At 45.8% G+C, this 10406-nt stretch overlaps 1 non-coding gene across 1 annotated transcript; it reads right to left on the bottom strand.

The window, feature by feature from the left end:
• Nucleotides 1-480: 480 nt before the first annotated feature.
• Nucleotides 481-552, bottom strand: TRNAT-CGU (transfer RNA threonine (anticodon CGU)). Its single transcript has one exon. It is a non-coding gene; the product is annotated as a tRNA-Thr (tRNA).
• Nucleotides 553-10406: the final 9854 nt, after the last annotated feature.

Genomic DNA, 10406 nt, shown 5'->3' with positions numbered 1-10406 from the left:
CCCCCGGCGGCATCCCTCCCCCTTTGCAACGCTGGAAAACGGGCTCTTCTGCTGCAATTCTCTCCCCCCCTTTGCAATGCAATGCAATGCAGGAAAAGAGGCTGCCCGACTGCTGTCCTCCCGGTACAGTCTCGGCTCCGCTTTGGTAGCCTAGGCTAGGGCCAGAGATCGCTGCTCGGAGGGGTCTACAGAGCGCATGCAATCCCACCCCCTTGCAGCGTTCCTGGCCCCGCAGTCTGGAGGGCCCGTGCGGACCGGTGCACGCTCCTTTGTGCGGCGGCGCCAGAAGAGCCCGCTGCGTGCAGTAGCACCTCCCCGGGGAGGAGCAGGGGGAGGTTACACGGTCCCCTCGGCGCTGCAGCCCGGGCCCCCCTTTGTGTCTCTCAATAAACGGAGCAGAGGCTGAAAAATAAAAAGAGGCTGCACAAAGCGGAGCCAGGCTCCCCTTCCCCAGCAGCCCGGGCGCTATATTTCCCTTTCAGGCACGGACGGGGTTCGAACCCGCGATCTTCGGTTTACGAGACCGACGCCTTACCACTTGGCCACCGCGCCTGACGGGCTAGCAGCAGGCGAAAGCAGCCAGTGGAAGGCAGCAGCCAACGATCCCGGGCCTGCGTTCCATCCGCCCGGGCCAACGTTCTATTTGCCCTGGTCGCGTTCCACCCGCGTGGCCCAACGGTCTATGTGCCCTGGCTGCGTTCCATCCGCGTGGCCCAACGGTCTATCCGCCGCTGCCCGCGCGGAGCACAGCGCACAGCTGCAAAACCCCCGCCGCTCCAAAGCAGCCACGGATAAACTTTCCGGCCTTATGCATGTAAAACAGCCTGCCGGAGGGGAGGGGACGGGTGGATTGTAATGCAATGCTGCACCCCTCCGCTCCTTCCATGCAGTTCCCCCACGCACCAGCAGCTCTAGAGCAGGCAAGCAAGATATTTCAGGACTCATGCGTGCAGTGACTGAGGGAGGGTTGCAATACACCGCATCCCCCCTCTTTCCCCCCTACAACTTCTTCCCCCTAATACAACTAAAGCAAAAGCCAGCAGCTGCAAAGCGGCCAGAGACGAACTTTCAGGTCTCCTGTGTGCAAACTGCACATGTCCTCCGCGACTGCCATCCCAGGCACCTCAAAATCCTTCCAATGGACCCCAAAAATCCCTAGTAGCTATAAAGCTGCGAGGAGCAGTCCAGGCCTCAATGCACCTTGGAATTCATCAAACCAACTCTTCCCTGCTGTGCTTCAATTTGCCTCTGAAAAACCCGCCAGAAGTTGCAACGCGACCTTGGACAAACTTTCAATGGCTATGAAATCCTCCCCTGTGAGAATGTGTGTAGGGGGCGAGTGCACCTTTCTCTATCTCCCGCCTGCAACCCTCGCCAATGAGAAAAGAGCACCGGCTGCAGCAAAGTAGCCCCGTTTCCACGTTCATGCAAGTACCACCCTGCTCCCTCCAAGATAAGTGGTTGCAACCATGTAAATCAGGCTGCAAGCTTCCCATGCATCCATCGCCCCCCACCCGGAGAAGGGATTTCAAGGTGGCATGTTATGGATGCACCTTCCCCACCAGGATGTAAGACGTTCACTTCTCCCTCTTCCCAAATAAGCAGTTGCCAAACTTCCACGACTCATGCAGTGCAGGCCTCATTCTAGAACGAGCTTTCAGACTTCAGATATTCAACTGCCCCTAGAGACAGACACCCCCCCAAACCAAACGAGGGAAGGGACAGAGACAGCCCCATCGTGGCTTGGCTCCGAGGGTATCGGCTGTCCTCAGAGCGCAGCTATCTTTCTCTCCCCCCCATTTAGGTGGGGTGCGGGTCCTTCCCCAGCCAATGCAGGGACTGCATTTAAATCTGGGCAGAGTAACAATGCCTTGATGAAGTCGGCTAGATTTGAACCTGCGACCTCGAAGTACAACGCCTTCCTAACCCACAGCCAATCCCCTAAGCCACGGAGCGCTTCATGCTACAGCGTTCACTCTGTTTCTATAGCGATGCAGCAGTAGCCACACCACAAATCGGGCTAAAAAGCCGGGCTGTTTCCCCAGCTACCAATCTGGGACCTTTCACGAGTGTTAAACGCACGTACAGCAAAGTGTTCCATGCCGCACGCTTCGTATTATTAGCACAGTGTCCAGTCTAAACGTGAAACGTCCCAAGAAAGTGGGTTTCCCTCACGTCCTTTGGGAGAACATCCTGCAGTCTAACATAACTATGTCAGCTCAGGACGTATTTCCTAACAGCCTGAAAGTTCGTGTTTGTAGTTTGATCCTATTATTATTCATTATATAATAAAATCATAACATTAATATTAACTACCACTTTAGGAATGTTTTCTCCTTTAGGTTTACCTCCACTAAATCTCCAGTCTCCTGGCTAATGTTGGGTCAGACCCCACGAAGCGAATCAGTTGCGATTTCACCCGATATCTTGTTGTTAGGGGAGAATTTGGACTGTGTAGTTTTGACACATAATGTAGCTTTGCACTGAAATCACTTTTTTGGCTTCCAGTTTTTAAATTGACATACCTTACTTGGCTTTTAGTGGCTGATGTCTTCCTCCTGAAAACAGTATAATTTAAGTGGAATATTTATATGATATAATTGAATCTAGCTAGCTTTCTATAATGTATCTGTCAGTTTGCATCCATGCATCTGTTCAGTCTTATTTGATTCATGGCATCCTAAAAAAAGTACATGTATTCTGTTATACTGACACTCCCCCCACCCTCCTTTGGGTAATTCAGTAAAGACTGAGACTTTGTTTTAGGACTTCAGCCCAACAAATAGCTGGCTTGGAAAGTGAACAGTTGCTTTGCTAACTACAAAAATTTACTTTTCAAATAAAAAACAACAACACCGGAAATCACCTCCCAAGTGACCCACTGCACTTGCATTAGGCATTATTGTTTATCTAGCTACTGATGGGTATGTAAGGAGTAACTAATATAGAGAATTTTTCACTTGATCTTTCCACCACTTATAATCAAACCTGTAAGGGATAACACAGCTCAGAACGGGACAGAAATACAGAGTTTAGCACTATTACAAAAGTTAAAAAATTTTCCAGAAAGCTAATATAGACTCCACAAGCTTTACACATTGAAGTCAGGACGACTTTTATTCAGTAGTGTTTTCTTTGTATGATTAATCTCCCTTCACGTAATACTTTGTGTCACACACCCCAGGAGGTCTGCATCTGTTCAACGAGCGGTGTCACCCACTCAAACAAGGAGCGTGTAGAGGCAGAAGTGCATCCTGGGATGAATATATTAGAGGACTCTTGGCAAGTTGCAAGTGAAAGATCAGCCTCCAGATGTTTGCCAACAGAGGACTGACTAGGCTGAATCCTGCACAAGCAGCGGCTCTGGGCCTAGCTACAGACTTGGGCAGGGGTTCTCAAACTGGGGGTCGGGACCCCTCAGGGGTCACAAGGTTATTACATGGGGGGTTGCGAGCTGTCAGCCTCCACCCCAAACCCTGCTTTGCATCCAGCATTTATAATGGTGTTAAATATATAAAAAGGTGTTTTTAATTTATAAGGGGGGTCGCACTCAGAGGCTTGCTATGTGAAAGGGGCCACTAGTACAAAGGTTTCAGAACCACTGGACTTGGGGAAATGATCGCCTGCGTATAATCAGCGGTCTGTGTTCCCTGGCAGAGAACAAGCTGAATGCTCCTATTTCCCAGAGCTGGCTGTGTTGCCTGGGAATAGTGCCACGATATCTAGGAGACTGAGGGCTGATGCCCCCCCCCCCAATATCTCTCACCCCCTGAATCTTCAATTAATACAGCAACACAAATACAAATCAACCCCTTCAGTATACTGCACCATGCCACCGTGTGCTTGTAATAAGTAGCTCTCATGCCAAAAAAGGTCAAAACCTGCTCAGTCCTAGGGTGTGGCAAATGAGCACTGTCTGCAGTAAAGAGACACAGTCCCTGCTCCCCTGCATGACTGTAGATGGAATATACGCACTACAATTACAGTATAGACATACAGAGAGTGACTATATGGTCCAGGAGTACTTGTGGCACCTTAGAGACTAACAAATTTATTAGTATATGGTCCAGGTTGCACAGTTATTTTGGCTGCGTTGTTTTTCTCCTTTCTCTGACGCATCTGGCTCAAGCTTTTGCTGGAGGCAGCAGTGTTTTAACAAGGTGATTGCGACATCCCAAAACCAGATTTCAAATTCTCTGCCCCTCTTTCCCCTCCTTTGTTCTTCCTCCGCCACTTCTTTTCCCGCTAAGGGGTTTTAAAAATTTACTACAAAGACCTATAACGCCATCTGCTGGAATAATATTGAACTGCACATTAAAGTTTGATCTATTTTGTCTAACTTTTCCACCAGTGCTTTTAAATGCACGCATTTAAAAAACGTTTTGTGCATAATGAAAGAAAACTGACCCGTTGGCTGTGAGACTGAATAGCATGTTTCTCTATTACAATGAACTAACTATGTTGAGCCCTTTAAAATGGCTCATGCTTTGTGGGTAATGTGCTGATAGATCTTATCTGCAAAAGTGTCATTTGGATAGAATTCGGTCCTAGGGTGTTTCACTGACACACTAGACAATGAGGTGCAATGGGGGATGTTTTGCTACTGACAGCATTCCAGGGTAGTGACCTTTAATGTCTAATGTTTGACCTTTAATGTTGTTTTTTAATCACCCCACATTTAGAACGGTCAAACAGTTCTAAAGAGATCAAAATATTTCATGACGCACATTGGGCAATTTATTGGCATAACCTACAAATGCAAAATGCAACAGGGTAAGCGTTGCACATAAATACAGACGTTCCGCTGCTATTGAATAATGTGTACAGCAGCCTAATTAACCACTCTAGCATTCTTAGGATGTCTATTTTGTAATCTGGCCATTGTGCCATTTTTCCCTGCACCAAAAATCTATCCCCAGCTTCATAAAAATGCTGTATCCCTGGGTCATTATGGTTACAAGCTAAGTGTCATAGTCACATCATTATGGCAAAATTGTAATGCATGATGTCCATATGCCTGCTCATGATATAATAGACGTTATCATCCCTATGCTTTTTACAAAGGAGTGTTAACGAGACAGGTTATAGAATAATACATAATGGGCTTAATCCTGAAATACTCAAAACTCATGTTCTAAACCTTCTTTCTACCTCTGCTGATTCTAGGGCCAGCTGGTTCCAAACACAGGTCTACGCTGATTTTTGCTGGCTGGAATGGTACCTTCTGCATTTATTAGGGCAAATAACATTTAAGGGAGGGATGTTATTAGATGGGCCAGCAAGCACAGAAGACAGCTGATCAAAGCAGCAGAAAGCAATAGCTCCTATGACACAGACACCACAGGGATGAGTGTAATAGGAATGCCAAGATAATACAGATAGATTAGCGCCCTTCCTGCCAAACTGCAAGAACTGACCAGGGTGCTCACCTACTGGTTCCATGTGTGGTGTATCTCCTTTGGTAAAAGTTCTAGTTGCTGCCATCCAGGCTTACAGTCAAGACTCACAAGTTCTTTTCCCAGCTCTGCTACTGAAAGGCCCTTCACCTCTATCTTGCCTCAGTTTTTTCCTCTATGAAATGGAGCTAGATCAGGGGTTCTTGCGACAAAGTTTTTGGTGGCCTCCAAATGCAGCCACCACTTCTTGCTGGTGGCCACTCTGACAATTTTTCCTAAAATAATTAATTTTAGAAAAAAAACAAATAAATATGGACATACACATGTCCAAATCATTGTAATTTATTTATATAGTGTTGGGTTGTTGTTTTTTTGCAGACTCAATAAATAAAAATAATGCACCATTGTCTCTATTCTTTACTGGACCTAAACAGAATAGAAACACAAATAAGATGCTTTGCACATTCTTGTCTTTTTTGTTGTGGTTTCTTTTGCCTTTTTGGTGGTTGTTTTTTTTTTTAAAACATGCTAGCTAGTAAGCCTGCTGCTGTGAAAAGCGATACTTGTATGTTAATATCACTTTTCACAGCTTCCCAGCTAGTTACTAAGTCTGCTGTGAAAAGTGATATTAACAAACAAACAAATATCACTTTTCACAGCAGATTTACTCAGCCCGGACAAGACCAGGGACAAATTAAGCTCTGGATGGGGAGGTGGGTAGGGAGGCGGCAGGGGTGATAGGAGGGGCAGGAGCCCGGGGGGCAGGAGCCTGCCACGGTGCAGCCGGAGCTCAGAGCCCTGCAGCCTCAGCCTGCTGCTTGCCACCCCAGAGCTGAAGTCTGACCCCATCACCCCTAGGAACTCAGCAGCTGCCTGCTCCCCCCCCCCCCCGCATCACCGCCCCGTTTCTAAAGCGAGCTGAGGGTTTTGGATTAAAGATCCTGTGCACAGCATAGTGAAGAAGTAGTCGTATTTGTTATTCAAATATTGCAGATGTAGTGGCACACTGAACTCACGCACGGTTTCCACCAGATGTAATAGCTGTTTGATTTTCCCAGCAAGTGATGTTTTTATACAGGCGAGTAATGAAGCTGGGAAGTGGGTCACTAAAGCTTGTTAGCCGGACCTGCTGTTGTGTTTTGGGAACAAAATCACCTCCCATCTCTTTTGTGAATTGAGTTTAGCATACACAGCTGGGGGAGCGGGGCTTTTTCTTTGAGCCTACTATTATGAAGCTGTATATCCAAAATTTCATAGTACAGGGAGACTTGGAAGCATGGGAAGCCTCAGAAGATAATAGGTAGCTAGAGAGCTCTATGGATTATTCATAAGCCATTTTTGCTCTAGTTCCGAGCATGAATGTACTTGTAAGGAGAAACGCCGTCAAGCCTTGGAAGGAGCAGTATTATAAAAGGGTGCACATTGTATTAAGAATCTGCCTGCAGTCTAGTAGCAACACGGATCTTCAGAAAATAACCATTTGAGCAACTTCAAAAAAAAAATCCTCTTGATTTTATGTGATCATCTGATAATTATAAAAGAGTCCCCCCCCGCACTTGCACCCCTTTAGAGGCCAAGACTCTAGCCAGACAATCTGATACTTGAGAGGTGAATTAAAAGCTTAACTGATAGATAAGAGGCCTGATTGTCCACTCCCCTGCAGGCCAGGTGGTCATCTACACTAGAGTAAAAGCAGGTGTAAAATGCTACCAAATCTGATCGGTAACATTCTACACCCATTTTGCACAGGTGCAAGTGATGGAAGGTGCAGGGCAGTAGCAAATCAGGCCCAATGACAGATTTTGAAGATGTGATACCCATATCTGAAGCAAAACTTTGAGCTGCAAAAGATTACTGGAGAAGGGCACGTGGCACAGAAGCCTGGCCATCCTCCAGCTACATTAGATAGTAAAATGGTTGCAGGAGTTAGTCTTACATTTGCAATGGGATAAATATAAGAAGCTAAGACTGTTGGTTTGCCCTGATCATGTTATACTGCCAGCAATGTAAGATGCATGACAGTGAGTTAGAATGGCAAATGTGCTAACGTCAGGCATTGGTATAACATTTCTGGAGTACTTTTCCAGACGGCCATAGAGGTTTACATAAAGAATGAACTGAAAGTCTTGCTACTGCTTTTCATCACTTTTGGCTTCTCCACAGGTGCCATGTTTCCCTGGGTGCTGATAACGTATGCTGTTGTTACCCCTTAAATGCTTATATTCACACAGCCTCATCTCATATGATGTGAATTACAAGTATCTCGGTTTTGGAATCTGTCACAGTATGGATGCAGGCCTCTGGGATTGGCTCATGGAAGGGCTAAATGGGCAATATCTACTATCTGGATTAGAATTCTTTCATTAGTCCCAGAGAGAGACTGCCAGAACCCATCTGCACGGTTGGTTTCTCTTTTCCTATTCTGAATCACCCACCCCCTGACAGATTAGAGTCTTAGGTATGTTTACCTTTAGGATAACGTGCTGATGGAGTTTCCTTAGCACTAGAAGAGATTCCAGTGCTGGCAGCTAGCTGTGAGACTCCATTTTGGATCAGGTGGCGGGGCTGATGTGTCCAATCTATTAGGGGTGGGGCTAAGGGACTATTAAACCTCCTACAGGCCTTATTCCAGTGTGGGGGCCCAGGTTAGGGGGAAGTCTGCTCTAGCCTTGAAATGCTCAGTTCAGTTTTGGAGTGGAGCAGAGCTGAGACGTTCATTCAGGCTTAGAGATCTAATGTGATGCCAACTCCAGAATTCACCGTAGTTTTAGGAGCTTTCTCTAGTGCTCAGAGCTGGTAGATTTCACTTATTGGTAGGAAAGCTTTTTTTAATTAGGGGATTTATAATGGCATGTTTATTTTTTATTAAGCTACTACTAGAATACTGCAAGTCGAATTTCATGCTTCCTCTAGGATCGTAAACTAAAACTCGCTCTTCTCCCCTTCCCTCTACGTGTGAGTGTGACCACTATCTGTTGGCTCCTTCTGGGGATTGTAATACAGTCTTTGCAAACCTGAGAAGCTGTACTGAAGTTCTACCATAGTGTTTTTTCCTGCCAAGAGCTTTGCAAGAAGTGAGAATTCCTCTTGCAATGTCTTGGCAGGCTCCATCTCTCTAAAGCACTAAGTGACCTTTACACAGCAGCAAATATCTTCATTTGTATCTGACAGTCTCATTCTTCTACTGACTACAAAGGAGTGTCTACTGCTATCTGGATGCATAGATGAACTGCAGAGATAAGCAGAGGAACAGGGTATGGCGAATAAGTGGTCTAACAAATTCCAGTGCAGTAGAAATGACTGGATTCAAATCAGCAGCAGTAACAGAAGGAGATTGAGGGGGTGTTCCTGAGATACTCTGGAAGAGGTTTCTGTTTGCCTCTGGTGCATCAGGCTCTCTTTGTGCTAATAACTGGATAAGGAAAATTCCTCTCCAGAGTGGTTAGGGAAGCTGGTGGTAAAACTGGGGTGGTAGCATGGTCCGGTCCATACACTGACCTTTAACTGAGATTGTAACTAATTACTGGCACAGTTGGCTCTGTGCATGATTTGTGTCTAGACACCACATGGTTCTACTCAGTATTGGTAACCAGCTCTAAGCCTCGGCAGGCAGAGAGCTAGGTCAGCAGGTTGGTCTCTGTGTAATGGGGAATCTGACTCCCCAGTGGGTCTTGCTTTATGTGCTGCTGAGGCTGCATGTCTCTCAGGAAGTCCATCCCCTTGGGTCTCTGCTGGACAGAGATGCTCCCGTTTCCCCAGGATGCAGTCCTACAAACGGTGCTCTGATGGGAAAACAGCTGCTGTGTGGATGCAAGCTAAACATTACTTCACCAGTCACATTTAAGAGTAGAAAGGTGGCCGGTAGGGCTGGCAGCAATAAAGACTTCCATTTGTTGCAAGGTAATGTGGCTGGAGGTAAATATGCCTTAGCTGATATAGCCCATACATGTAGTAAACTACTGGCACAGCTAAATGACCTCCAGCTGGTCAATACTGGAGTTGAATAACATTATGTCACGGAGTCAGAGAGATGTATGTACAACTATCTAATATATGCACATGGCCCCATTTGAGGCCTTAGCTCTATTGTAATACCCATAATTCTTAGATTTACTGTAACTTGCTACTTATGAATTGTGCAGCTCCCTCCCCCAAATTAAGGAATCAAAACATGCGCCAATTAACCACCTGGCTCAGCAAATGATCTATACTGGATCCAGATACAGGAGCTGTGTCCTGATCCTGCAAACTGTTCACAGCTGGAGTTCCCCTGGACTTAAAAGAGGAATGCTTGGAGGAATTAAAAGATCACGCCCATGAAGTAGTAACATTATGTATCCTACAAACTCCTGGAATCTCAACATAAGTGTGTCAGGTAAAGAACATACTGAGCCAAATCTATCCCCCCATTCCAGCCATCCAACAATACTGAACTTGATGGGGTTGGCATGGATGTAACTGAGGGCTCTTCCAATCCTGCCCTCTCTCTGAACTCAAAGCACAGAGTTAAAGGTTTAGAGTGATCTGAAATACGCAATGTATAAGTGGGGCTTGTGGCAAAGGAAAAGGTTAGGTTAGTCACCCCCAGTAAAGACATTGCCTTTTAGTCATGCAGGAAAAGCAAATAATTTATTTACACATCTGTTTGTACAACATTACAGCTACCTGTAATGATCAGCATTAGCGAGAATAGCATTTTTCCATAAAATATATCACAAGAAAATACAGAGAAAGTGATCTGGTGACACACTGCAACAATATTTATTCCACTTGTGTTGTAATTAACAGGATGAAATTAAAAATAATCATGCCGTTTTAGTAGGCTATCCATTTCAGGTCTGTTTCAGTAACCAGGTGATGGGTTTTGTTATGGTTCATACCAAGCAATCTTTGAAATTCAAAAATCATCCCCTCAAAGCAGTTTTACAATCCCGTGGTCTGTGAAGTGGGCAACAGATTCATTTCAATGTACTTCTGCTCTACGGGAATTGGAATGAGGTACTCACAAAC

The sequence above is a fragment of the Emys orbicularis genome, chromosome 13 (assembly GCF_028017835.1).
Source record: "Emys orbicularis isolate rEmyOrb1 chromosome 13, rEmyOrb1.hap1, whole genome shotgun sequence".
In the NCBI taxonomy this organism is placed as follows: Eukaryota; Metazoa; Chordata; order Testudines; family Emydidae; genus Emys; species Emys orbicularis.
This window is presented reverse-complemented; position numbering and strand designations above follow the sequence as displayed.